Source organism: Otolemur garnettii, unplaced genomic scaffold (assembly GCF_000181295.1).
Source record: "Otolemur garnettii isolate 467f Iridium unplaced genomic scaffold, OtoGar3 scaffold00076, whole genome shotgun sequence".
In the NCBI taxonomy this organism is placed as follows: Eukaryota; Metazoa; Chordata; class Mammalia; order Primates; family Galagidae; genus Otolemur; species Otolemur garnettii.
Window position 1 is genome coordinate 5,565,941 of NW_003852471.1, and position 14,264 is coordinate 5,580,204.

Consider the following 14,264-nt stretch of genomic DNA (forward strand, 5'->3'; position numbering starts at 1 on the left):
TAATTTAATTTTATTTAATTTAATTTTATTATTTTTTTGAGACAGAGTTTTACTTTGTTGCCCTTGGTAGAGTGTTGTGGTGTTTAGCTCACAGCAACCTCAAACTCTTTGGTCCAAGGGATTCTCTTGCCTCAGCCTCCCCAGTAGCTGCAACTACAGGCGCCCACCACAACACTTGGCTATTTTTAGAGACGGGTCATGCTCTTGCCCAGGCTGGTGTCGAACCTGTGAGTTCAGGCAGTCCACCAACCTCTGCCTCCCACAGTGCTGGGATTACAGGCCTCAGCCACCATCCCTGGTCCCCCCTTTAATTTTAAAAAGATTCTTTGTAGTTCGTCTCCATTTCAAATCAGACATTTTTCATTTCAGAGCCACGTTCATCCAAATAACTCTAGATTTCTTTTCAGCTAGAATGGTATCGAGAGATCAAAACATGATGCTGGTAGTACACCAGTGCCATTGCTTTAGTTCAGTTGATAGAATTAGAAAAAAATATTTCATTGGCACTGTTTTTGCCAAGATCTGGTCATTTGCAGTCTTATGTACTACTAAGAAAGAAAAAACACTACCAATTAATTTAAAGACAGAGTCTAATTCAAGATGCATCTATCCTTCACTTGCATTGAAATAGGACACGTATGCAGAGTTTTTCCAAGGTCGCCACATATGCATACGTAGCGGAAACAGGAAATTGTAGTTAAATGTACCTTTATGTACAAAATACTCATTACAAAATTTATGCAGTATTTGTAAAATATTTCTCTACATGTTGATATGTAAATATAAAAATACATGAAATATAAAATGTAATATGAGCTTGTTAATTTTCCTATGTATCGGAAGGCCTACTTTTGGGACTCTTGTGTTATGGTATAGGGTGTCCTAAGTGAAGGAGATCACATGAATATATTTAATTGAAATTTACTGTTACAGGATTTTTACTTAAGGTTGACTTTTTGCATCTTTTTTCTCCAGTGCATTTCTGTATTTCGAATAACATCAAGACAATTATGTATCTGCTTTATTGTATGGTATACATGAAATGGTTTTTAAAATAATGATCTCACATTTATGAAAAAGATGTAAAAGTAAAAATAGAATTTTAGCAAAGAATCCAGAAATTAGTTTGAAAAATAAACTAAGAATTATGTGTACTATATTGGAGGAATACAAAGGTGATTCAGTATTGTGAAATTTGTTAATATATTTAATTATAGTGATAGATTAAAAAAATTTAGTGCTACATACCCGTCTACATTTCAGTTATATTTTATAGTGTAACTTAGAGCTAAGAATCAGATTATTGCTACTATATGATTTTTAAAATGTAAAGTACATCTTTGAGATATAATTTCATAAAGTGAAATATACACATCAAATGTATAGAATTCAGTAAGTTTAAACGTTTACTTGTATAACCCATACCTCATCTCTTCTTCATGTTTTGTTATACCTTTTCATTTTTAATCCGTGACCCCAGCCTCCAGAGACAACCATGTTCTGATTTTATTTGCAGCAGACTAGTTCCAGAAATGCATATAACCAGAATCGTAGAGTATACATGTTTTGCAACTGGCTTCTTTTGCTCAGCATGTTCGTGATACTGTGTTTTTGTGTAAACAGGTAGTTTGTTCCTTTTATTGATGAGAAGTATTCCACTCTATGAATGAACAATTCATTGTCAAAGTCAAAGAAAATATGTGGAGTTGAATGTTATTTGGGATACAAGAATTGTGATTTATTTTTCTCTCCCAGCGCTGCTGAGCCTGCAAGTCTGTGTGGGGCCACAGATGTGGGTTTCTATTCCACAGGATGGTTTCTGTTAAAGTTGTCAAGAATAAGGCCTACTTTACGAGAACCAAGTGAAATTTAGAAGATGACAAGAGGGTAAAACTGATTACTATGCTCAGAAATGCTTGGATAAAATATAAGTACAACACACCTAAGTACAGAATGATAGTTCGTGTAACTAAGACATCATTTGTCAGATTGCTTCTGCCGTATAGAAGGGGATGTGATAGTTTGCACAGCTTATGCACACAAACTACCGAAATCTGGTGTGCAGGTTGGCCTGACAAATTATGCCACCGCGTATCGTACTGACCTGCTGCTGGCCTATAGGCTTCTCAGTAGGTTTGGCCTGGACAAGATCTATGAAGGCCAAGTGGAGGTGACTGGTGATGAATGCAATGTGGAAAGCATCAGTGGCCACCTGCTGCTTTGATTTGCTATTTGGATGCAAGATTTGTCAGAACTACCACTGGCAAGTTTTTTGGTCCCTGAAGGGAGCTATGGAGACTTGTCTATCCCTCACAGTACCAAATGATTCACTGGTCATGATTTTGTAAGCAAGGAATTTAATGCTCAAGGACATTGGAAGCCTATCGTGGGTCAGAATGTTACAGATTATATATGCGTATCTAATGGAAGAAGATGAAGATGCTTACCAGAAACAGCTCTCTCCATACATAAAGAACATTACTCCAGACATGATGAGGAGATGTGTAAGAAGCTCAGGCTACTATATGAGATGATCCAGTCTATGAGAAGAAGCCATGAAAGAAGTTAAAAAGAAGAGATGAGTGGGATCAACCAAAATGCCCCTTGCCCAAAGGAAAGATCAGCTTGCTCAAAAGAAGGCAAGCTTCTGCAGAGCTCAGGAGTGAACTGCTGAACCAAACAGCAATTTTATATGAGGGTTTTTTTAAAGCTAAACCAAACAGCAATTTTATATGAAGGTTTTTCAGATAAAAACAATAAACTTGTTGTTTACTTATTGTTTTTTTTGTTGTCACAACTAAAAAAACTTGTAATTCAGACCTACACACAGACTATATGTTCTTCAGTAAGTCTAAAGAACCAGGGCGTCAGAGGTTTTATAAAAAGGAGAAATATTACTTGGCATGTTGTTTTTCCCGGAAAGTTTATTGACACTAGTAGAGTTTTGGGGAGTGATAATGGTAGAGGTAAAACTATAAAAGTAGACACATAAACCAATGGAACGAAGCAGAGAACCCAGAAATAAAACCATCTGTCTATAACCAGCTGATCTTCAGTGAAGCAGACAACACATTGGAGAAAGGACGTCCTAGTCAGTAAATGGTGCTGGGAAAACTGAATTCTCTCTCACCACTTACAGAAATTAATTCAAGATGGGTAAAAGACCCATGTATAAGGCATGAAACTATAACAATTCTAGAAGTAAATATAGGAAAAAAATCTAGATTGTGCCCTAGGCAAGGAATTTATGAATAAGATGACAAAGCCAAATACATCAGTCACACACACCAAAAAAAGGGACTTTATTTCTTTCACTATGCTTTTTAATTTATCAACAGAGTCAGGAGACAACCTACAGAATGGGAGAAAATATTTGCAAACTATACATTTGATAAAGGGCTGATATCCAGAGTCCACAAATAACTCAAGCAATTTAGCAAGAAAAAAATAAACAGCTCATTAACAAATGAGAAAAAAGACATGAACAGAGTTTTTCAAAAGAAGATAGACAACTGAACAATGAACATGTGGAAAAATGCTCAATATCACTGATCACAGGGTCTTGAAAATTAAAACCACAACGAGATACCACCTGTCAGGGTGGCCATTATTAAAAGTCAAAAAAAAGAAGCTGGCATGGATGCAGAAAGAAAGGAGCACTTGATTCTACAAAGGAAAAACTGTAGTCTTAACCTTGTGGTCAAGTAATCTCTCTATTAGATATCTGCCCAAAGGAAAAGAAGGCATCTTATCAAACAGACACCTGCCCTCCAATGTTTATTGCAGCACAATTCATAGCAGCAAAGGTGTGGAATCAACCTAAATTCTCATTAGTTCATGAGCGGATAAAGAAAACATGGTGATTATATGTGTGACCTAATCCAGTATGTCTCAGCTATAAAATGGAACAAAATGGCATCTTTTGCAACGAGAGATCATTATCCTAAGAGTAAAGTGTCTCAGGAATCGAAAAACAAACACCACATGCACTCTGTAATAATTGGGACTTTGATGGTGGGCACACGGAGATGTAAAGGACATTGGAAAACAATGCGATCAATTTTTACAAAGTTAAGTTGTAAAACAAAGCTAACAACTTTCCCTTACTTTTGAGTAAATACCTAGCAGTAGAATGCTTGTGTTTTCATAGTAGTGGGTGTTTAACTGATAAATGGTTTTGCACAGTTGTACTTTATAGTCCCCTAACAATGTATATTCCAGCAAAAAGTTTCAGTTATTGCATATCTTCACCAACATTTAGTGTTGTCAGTCCTTTGAATTCCAATTATTTTAATGGATTTGAAGTGGTATCTCATTGTTATGTTTAATTAGCATATTTCTGATGACTAGAGGTTTTAAACTTTTTTTTTTTGTCTGCTTGTTGGCCATTTGCATGTTTTCCTTTGTAAAATAATTTTTCAAGTCTTTTGTCTACTTTTTTTTTTTCTGCATGGGCTAGCGTGCAGTATGGTGTCATCACAGCTCACTGCAACCTCAAACTCCTGGTTTTAAGTCAGTCCTCCTGGATCAGCCTTCCAAGTAACTGGGACCTCAAGGGCATGCTACCATGCCCAGATAATTTTTTCTATTTTCTGTATAGATGGGGTCTCACTCTTGTTCAGGCTGGTCTTGAACACCTTGCTTCAAGTGTTCCTCCTGCCTTGGCTTCCCAAAGTGCTGAGATGACAGGCATGAGCCATTGCACTTGGCTCCTTTTGTCCACTTTTAAGAAAATATTTTTTTAAGTCTTTATATTATGGAGTTATTGGAATTTCTTCAACTTTCTGGGTTTACTTCCTTTGTCAGAAACATGTTGTGAATATTTCATCCCAGTCTGTGGCTTGCCTATTTATTTTCTTAACAATGATTTTCGAAGTCTTAAAATTTGAAGTACATAACCTGAATGGGGTTGAAGAACACTCTTCTTAGTAATGTGTCATAAGAATGGAAAAGCAAGTATCCAATGTATTTAATACTTATGTGAAACCAACTATATAGTTGTTTATATAGATCTATATAGATAAACAACTAGATGCCAACAAGAGAGAATAACACAATTAAATCCAGTGGGGGAAGAGGTAGCAGGGAAAGGGGAGAACAGAGAGAGATTGGTGAGCTCTCACCTAAGGTGCACAGTATAAGGGTGAAGGGCTCAACTACAACTTGAACTTCGCCAAACAAATACAGATAGTGTAATGTAATCGTTTGCACCTCCCTTTTAATCTGAAATTTAAAAAAAATTGAGATACAATATGTAATTTTTGTCTTTTATGCTAATTTTCTTGTGCTTTTAAAAACATGTTTGTTGAAAACTTGAATCAGCTTGTTTAGTTCCACATAAACCTTTGTTGGCACCTTGATTAGAATTGTGTTGTATCTATAGATCTGTTTGATGGGAATCGTTAGATTCCCTGATGTTGGGGATGCCAGGGATGTTAGATACCCTGAGTGCCTTTTTCTCCTGTCTTCTCAACTCTGTTAAGTTGGCTTTGATGAGAATGACCCTAATCTTATGATCAATTTTTACAAAGTTAAGTTGTTATAACTTTGTAAAACAAAGCTAACAACTTTGGAGAGACTTATGTTTCCATTACTTTTGAGTAAACACCTAGCAGTAGAATGTGTGTGTTTTCATAATAATGGGTGTTTAACTGATAAATCTTACGAGTAAGATACTGTATTTTATCATCTGTTGGCATAGTATACTTTTCTATTTATTTACAACTTTTAAAATGTCTCAGTACAGAACAAATTTTTATTTAAAGGCTTTGCAAGTATTTTATTGAATTTATGCCTGTCTACCTAATATTTTGATTGTTTTTCCCTGCTCTGGTATCTATGTCCTGTTTGAGATTTGACTGAGAATTCTGCTACTATTTTATGATTGATGATAATTTTGTCCTTCGTTTTGATAGATATGTGTATCCTTTCCTACTTAATAAAGTTTTCTTCCATTCCTGGTTGGATAAAGATTTTTTAGAAACCATTTACATATTTGATTTTTTATCAGATATTTTTCCTATATCAATTAAAACTATTTTACTGGTTTTTCCTTTAAACCCAGGAGTATGATAAATAGTAATAGACTTTCTATTATTAATCTGTCCTTGGATCCCTACTTAAACCCTACTTACTCATGAAGTATTGTTTTTATATATTGCTGGACTTGGTTTATTTATTGATGGATTTGTTCTCAGGTGAGATTTGCTTGTAATTTTTTCTTCTTATTCTCTCTTCCTCAATTTTAGGACTGTAGTCCACTCTTTATCTGCAGGTTTGCTTTCTGGGGTTTACTTGCTCATATACAATGGCTGTCCAAAAATACTAAAAGGAAAATTTCAGAAGGAAAGCATTTAAATTGCATGCTGTTCTGAGTGTTGTAATGAATCTTTGTCGTCCTGCTTCTGTCCCACCTGGGGTATGAATCATCTCTCTGTCCAGCATATTCACACTGTGTTTGCCACCTGCCCATTAGTCACTCGGTAACTGTCCCAGTCGTCAGATCAGCAGCTCTCAAGAACAGTGAGTACAGAATAAAAAAATACTGAGTGAGGGGAAGAGAAAAAGAGATCACATTCATATAACTTTTAATACAGTATATTGTTATAATTCAATTTTCTCATTGATTATTATTCTTAATCTCTTACTGTGCTGGATGTATAAATTAAACTTTAATAAAAGTATGTATTAAAGAAAAAAATGTAGCATATATAAGCCTTAGGGCTATCCATGGTTTTAGTCATCCATTGGGTGTCTTGGAATGTATCCCTTGTAGATAGATAATGGGGAGCCACTGAATCAAGGTTGCCTTGTAGAATCTACTGGTGCGTGGTGGTTCTTCTTTTTCTGTTCTCAGGAAGGGTTTGTATAGGATTAAGATTACATATTCTTTGGTTGTTAGATAAAACTAATCTGTAGTATAATTTAGGCCTAGTATTTCCATTAAGAGATGGTTTAAAACTACTTATTTGGGTTTTTAAAAAAAATGGTTATAGGACTATAAAGTTTTTCTTCTTAAAAAATTTCAAAATATTGAGGAGGCACAAATGTATTTTGTGGCATGGATAGTTTTTATGTTTTATTTAGGGCTACAAATGTGCCTATCACCTGAGTAGTTTCTTTCCATTGTACCTGTTAGGTAGGCTTTTATCCCTCCTCACCATCCCCTTCCCTTCTTAATTTTCAACAATTTTTACTTCTTTCTGTGTTCATGTGTGCTTATCAATTAGTTCCAAATTATTAGAGTACATGTGATGTTTGTTTTTCCGTTTTGAGGATACTTCAATTAGGAAGATGGTCTCCAATTCCATCCAAATTGCTGCACAACCTAATCATCAGAGACATGTGAATCAAAACCACTCTGAGTTATCAGCTAACCCCAGTGAGAGTGGCCCACATTACAATGTCTCAAAGCTGCAGATGCTGGTGTTGATGGGGAGAGAAGGGGACACTTTACACTGCTGGTGGGACTGCAAGCTAATACAACCTTTTTGGAAGAAAGTATGGAGAATCCTCAAAGAACCCAAACTAGACCTCCCATTTGATCCTGCAATCCCATTATTAGGCATCTGCCTGGAAGAAAAAAAGTCCTTTTATCATAAAGACATTGGCACTAGACTGTCTATCACAGCTCAATTTATAATCACCAAAATGTAGAAACAACCCAAATGCCCACCAATCTGGGAATGGATTAGCAAGTTGTGGTATATGTATACCATGGAATATTATTTAGCCACTAAGAAAGACGGAGACTATACCATTCGGTCTTTTATGATTGTTTTGATTTTGTCCAGATAATTTGGGTAAGTGCCTCTTAGTACTAGTGTGCTTAGTTCTAGTGTGCTGAGAATTTTATTAGGGAATTAGTATGGGGTTTTGTCATATGTTTTTTCTATGGCTATTGAGGTAGTCATATTTTCTTTTTTATTTGATAATGATTGAGTTTTGAATTTAAAACATCATTGCATTACTAATATAAAACTCTACTTGGCCATGTTATATTATCTTTTTTATATGTTGTTGCATTTAATTTGCTTAAATTATGTTTAGAAGTTTTACATGTTTTTATGAGGAATATTACTCTGCAATTTTCTTAGAGTGTCTTTTTTAATGCTGGCCTCAAAGAATGAATTGGAAAAATATTATTTTCATTCTGCTGGAAGAATGTGTGTAGAATTAGTATTATTTCCTTCTGAAATGTGTGGTAAAATTTAGACATGAAGTCATTTGGGCTGAGGTTTTTCTTTATGAAAAGATTTTTAATTACAAATTCAGTTTCTTCAGATGTTATGTTACCACAGGTTAACTGTTTGTTCTTGAACAAGCTTTGGTAGTTTGTATCTTACAAGAAATTCATAGACATAATGCTACCCATAATGTTTACTTTTTATCCTTTTAGTATTTATAGTCTATAGTGATAGATTCTATATCCTTTAGTATTTATAGGGTCTATACTGGTAAGTTCTTTTATTCCCAATATTCAAAATTTGTGGTTTCTGTTGTTTTTTTCTCATCAGTTTTGCTAGAACTTTACCAATGTTATTGATTTACTCAAAGATCCAACTTTTGATTTCGTTGAGTTTTCTCTGTAGTGTTTCTGTATTTTATATCCTTAGTTTCACTTTAAGCCATATTATTTCCTTTTTATTGCTTGCTTTGTATTTAATTTGCTCCCTTTTTCCTAGTTTCTTCAGATATAAGTGGAGATCATTAATTTGAGATCTTTCAGCTTTTCTCATTGTAGGTTGTTAGCACTGAACATTCTTCTTCTTTAGCAGCTTCCCATAGATTATTTATTTTTGTTTTCATTCAACTTAATACATAATTTTTTATTGATTTGTTCTTTAACCATGAGCTATTTAGCAGTATGGCCTATAGTTTCCAAACATTTGGGGAATTCTTAACTATCTTTTTGCAGCCCATTTCTAATTTTATTGTGCCAAGGTACATACTATATAATTTTAATCCTTTTAATTTATTGAGACTTCTTTTATGGCTCAGGACATGGTCTATTTTGATGACTGTTTTGAAAAGATTGTGTATTCTGCCTTCTTGTGGCATATTCTGTAAGTGTAAACTGGGTCAAAGTGGTTGATGGTGTTGTTCACATCTGCAATATTCTTGTTGATATTCTGTCTACTTGTTCTGTCAAACATAGGGGGAATGTTTGAAATCTTCAGTGGTAATCTGGTTGTCTGGATGCTTTTTCAGTTCTATAAATATTTTTGAGTTTTGTTCTGGGATCTTGCTTTTATGATTTGTTCGGTGGATTTGCAGCAGTGTTCAATCTAGAACTTATTTCCTATAGCTCATAACATCCTGGATATTCTAACCAATGCCTTGCGAATTATGAATTTTTCTTCTCTGGCTTGTGGAATAGGCACTATTTCTCACATTTTGTGAGCACTAGGCACTGATCTCCAAGTTTTTTAAATGGTGTGGGGTTTTGTTTTTTGTGTTTTTTTTTTCTTTCAGGTTTCTCTCTGTGTGTATGTTTTCCTTTACTGGCATGCACTAATTAATATTTTACTGATTGTTCGCAGATTTTCCTGGTCCGTGTCTGTGCTGCTTTCTCCTTTCTTGTATGCTCTGGCTGCCTAGGCATTTTTGAATTGTCACCTCCAGTCAGGAAGTTTGACAAGTGACACCTGGGTTCTTTCTTTGTGCACCAGGACCTGTAATCATAGGTGTCTTTTATTTCTTATTTTTATTTTCTAATTTCAGAGATGGGGTCTTCTTGTGTTATCCAGATTAGAGTGTAGTAACCGTAACCATTCATAGGCATGATCAGAGCATACAACACCTTAAACTCCTGAGCTCAACCATTTCTTCTGCTTCATCCTCCCGAGCAGTTGCAACTACAGACACATCTAATGTAATCACTGATATGATTGCATTCATATCTGTCATTTTCTTTAGAGATTGTTCTAATTCTTACATCCTTATCCCCCCTTTTCCCTTTTCCTCTCTTCTTTCTCATTACTCAAATAATTTTTCACATTTTATTTTAATTTCTTTATTGGTTTTAAAGCTGTAAGACCTTGCATTTTTTTGGTAACACCTTGTATTATTTTTAGTTGTTGCTCTAGAGATTGCATGTTTAACTTAACCTATTAGAGTGCATCTTTAGTTTATCTTATTCTGCTTTAACATTCCATTCTACTTATTCTGAGCAAAGAGTCTTTATTACAGCTTCATGTTTGAGTGGTAGTTTTACTGGATATTCAGTTGTTATTAACAGTTTTTTTCTTTTCCTGTTATCACTTTGAATATGCTGTTCCAATGTCTTTTGGCATTCATAGTTTCTGATGAGAAGTTAGCTGTAATCTTGGAATCACTCTGATATATAATGTATCTTTGTTCTCTGGACTCTTCGGGGGTTTTCTTTATCTTTGCCTTTCAGCAGTTAGATTATTATATGTGAGAGTGATTTTCATTACATTTATTCCACTTCTTATTCAGCAAAATTTTTGTCTGTGTAAAGCAATGTTTTTCATGAATTTAGGAACTTTTAATATTATTGCTTTTTAAATATTTTATTTGTTCTTCATGGACCCCATGCATTTCTTGAACTGTTTGTGTTTATGTCCGGTTTACAGATCTCCTGAAACCCTGTTCATTTTCCTTACTTTTTTTTGGTACTGTAAATAGACTAAGTTATGTTGGTCTATTTTTAAGTTCACTGCCATTGTTTTCCTATTTGATTTCCTATCTTTAGCCCATTTAGTGAATTTTTTTATTTTAATATTTTATTTTCAGCTTTAGATTTTCCTTTTTAAAAAGTATACTTTCCATATCTCTGGTGAGATTTTTTATGTGTTCATTCATTGACATTATTTTTTCCTAATATTTAAATAAATTATAATAATAGCTGGCAGGAAATATCTATCTGATAAAAATAATATTTGGTTCATTAATAGTTTTGATACACTTTTTTTTTTAAATTTTGAGACAGAGTCTCACTATGTCACCCTAGGTAGAGTGCTGTGACGTCAGAGCTCACAGCAACTTCAAACTCTTGGACTTAAGCAATTCTCTTGCCTCAGCCTCCCAAGTAGCTGGGACTACAGGTGCCTGCCACAATGCCCGGCTACTTTTGTTGTAGTTATAGTTGTTGTTGTTGTAGTTGTCACTGTTGTTTGGCAGTCAGGGGCTAGATTTGAACCCACTAGCCTCAGGGTATGTGGCTGACACTCTATCCACAGAGCTACAAGCACCAAACCTATACTTTTATTCTTATACTTTTTTTTTTTTTTTGGCATACATTTTTTAGCTTGACCTCCCACCCCAACATTGTAGCCACTCTGGATTTGGTTATGTTTGGGGGAGGAGTTAATCGTTTTATTTTGCTTTTTACTTTCTTACCTGAAACTGTTAACTTCCTCTCTCTGAGTATAGATAGTATCTGATATTTCTGCACTGCTAGGGCTTTCCACGGCTGTCTTGTCTGAGGGTGGTCTTGTCTGTTTCTACATAATTTTATTGTCAGCTAAGAATTTAGATCAAGATACAGTTCACTCTGTCTTGCTTCTGTGTTTGATTTCTTAATTTTTATCTGCTTTGCCAGCTTTACAAACTGTCCTCAGACACTTCAAGCTCATTCTGCTTTAGCTTTTCGCCAGCAGTGATGAACATGTTCAAACAATTCCCCTGAGTTTTCATCAAGGTATATTTCTCTCTATTCTTTGTCTACTTTATTGATGGATTCCCTACAAATTTTCCCCAGTATGTATACTTTAGCTGTCAGTACATAATTTATATTCAGATTTGGGTCATAATCATTTTATGGTTCTCTCGCTGCCAACATTTTTCCTTTAAATTTCTTGTGCTGTTTCAGCCCAGAACTCTAGTCCTGGCGCCTTGAGCCCACAAGGCTGTGGTGTTTTTGCATTTTTTTTCTGCAGCCATGGCCATAGGAGTATTCTTTTTATTTCCAAGTGAGATTTTTGAGATTAGACTATTTGTAGTGGCTTTTGAGATTCTGTCCAGTGTTTTTAAATAATTTCTGCCATGTTATTTTGTTTTTATATTTTTATCTGTCAGAGATTTTGCTCCGCTATTCATCTTTCACAATTAGTCTTAATTTTAACTTAAAAATTGCTGTAAAAAAAAAAAAACTTTAAAATAAAGACACTATGACATGGGGGAATTTTTATACTAAACATTAAATTAGTGCATCTGTTGTAGATGCATGAAATTCTTAAACATTTTATTAATCATAGTAGATTTTCCTTGTTGTTTTAAAAATTGAAAATATATTCTTTTACGTTCAAATTACAGCATTGTCTGAGACTGTTCATTTCCCCACAATGAACCTGAAAGAGATTATAATCTTAAAGAAAGTTTTGCTATGCCAGTGAGTTTGAAAAAAAGTGTGTGTATACATACAGTTTTGGTTTTAATTATCAATCTATTATTATTAGGGTTGAATGTCTTTTATTGCATGACATCTCAAAGTTTTGCCTTATTTTCAAAATTTGGAAGCATTTTAAAGGTATAGATTAAGTTTTTACTTTACTCATGTGACAGTGAAGTTATTTTCCCCCACGACCATGCTTTCTAGTATTTTCATTAAAGAGATTCTTTATTTTACTCATTCTTAAGGAGTTTCTATCTTTTGATTTTGGGCGTTTTTGTGGTATCTTTTTAATTTTTAAAAAATTTTTTTGAGACAGAGCCTCAAGCTGTTGTCCTGGGTAGAGTGCCATGGCATCACAGCTCACAGCAATCTCCAACTCCTGGGCCTAAGCGATTCTCCTGCCTCAGCCTCCCAAGCAGCTGGGACTACAGGTGCCCACCACAATGCCCAGCTATTTTTTGGTTGTAGTTGTCATTTGCTCTTTGGCAGGCCCAGGTTGTTTTCAAACCTGCCAGCTATGGTGTACGTGGTCGGCACCTTAGCCGCTTGAGCTACAGGCACTGAGCCTTTTTTCTTTTTTGATATCTTGGTGATGGCAGAAGAAGAACAAGAAAACATTTCTTGGCTTCTAATGTAATTTATGGAAAGCTTCTTTTAAACTGAAGATGTTGAAGAGGACTTATTTTATACAAATCAGTTCATTGTCAAGTATTCGAAAATTCAAATAGGACCTTTTGCTAAGGTGAAAAAAATTTTTATATGGTAAAGATAATTTGAATATTCTATTGCATTTTTATTTAATTGAGATATGTAAAGTACAATTTACATTCATTAGAAATAGGATTTTTAATAAAAATCTTCACATATTATATTTAAGGATTTTAGAGGATCACACTATTTCATTTCAAAAGAAAATGTTTACATTGCAAATATGCATCCTTGTAATATAAAATTGTATTTGTGTAAATAGAAGATTTTATTGTTAGGAATCAGTGTAAGTAGTGGTTATGAGTGACTGCATACATAATTAGGAACATCCAGTTGTTGGTTGAAATCTTGTGTAACTCTACAGAAAGCTTTTGGCTGCTCCTCAAGCCCTCTTCATTGCTGTTCCAGTGGTTGATATACAGAAGCTCCCTCTACACTACCCTGCCCTCTTCCCTGCTGTGTTTGCTTACATCTAACCCCAGGGTCTAATGAGGGGAAAAGACTGTAGCAGTATAACTTCAAGCTGAAAGATCAAGTATTTTTTACCTCTTGAGATAACCATGATGTTGGAACCCAACACAGGGCAAAGTACTCCTGTGATAGGCTAACCCTGCTGCCCTCACCCTATGTGAGGACTGACACAGTGGTGAGCTGTAAGAACGGCCTTCTGCAGGCAGCTTTGTGTTTGCAGGATTCTTTAGTCATTTCTAGTGTTGTCATGGATTGTTTTAAAATTACATATTGTAATCATTTATTTTAATCATAATTTATTGGGCATACCACAATACTCACTGTTTGACTCAATAATTTTAACATGTTTATTACTAAGGGTTTAAAATTTCAATAATAAAATTCCTTTGAGATATCACCTAACTCCAGTAAGATTAGCCCATATCACAAAATCCCAAAACCAGAGATGTTGACATGGATGTGAAGAAAAGGGAACACTTCTACACTGCTGGTGGGAATGCAAATTAATTCATTCCTTTTGAAAAGACATCTGGAGAACACTTAGAGAACTAAAAATAGACCTGCCATTTGATCCTGCAATTCCTTTATTAGGTATATATCCAGAAGACCAAAAATCACATTACAACAAAAATATTTGTATAAGAATGTTTATTGCAGCCCAATTAATAATTGCCAGGTCATGGAAGAAGCCCAAGTGCCCATCGACCCACCAATGGATCAATAAATT

General features: G+C 34.7%; 1 protein-coding gene and 1 pseudogene across 1 annotated transcript in view; both read left to right on the top strand.

Annotated features, from left to right (window-relative positions):
• RSRC1 (arginine and serine rich coiled-coil 1) overlaps positions 1-14,264 on the top strand; it is a gene marked incomplete at its 5' end in the record, with an annotated part of 362,074 nt that overhangs the window by 122,982 nt on the left and 224,828 nt on the right. The window lies entirely within an intron of this gene.
• Positions 1,776-2,666, top strand: LOC105886307 (annotated as a pseudogene).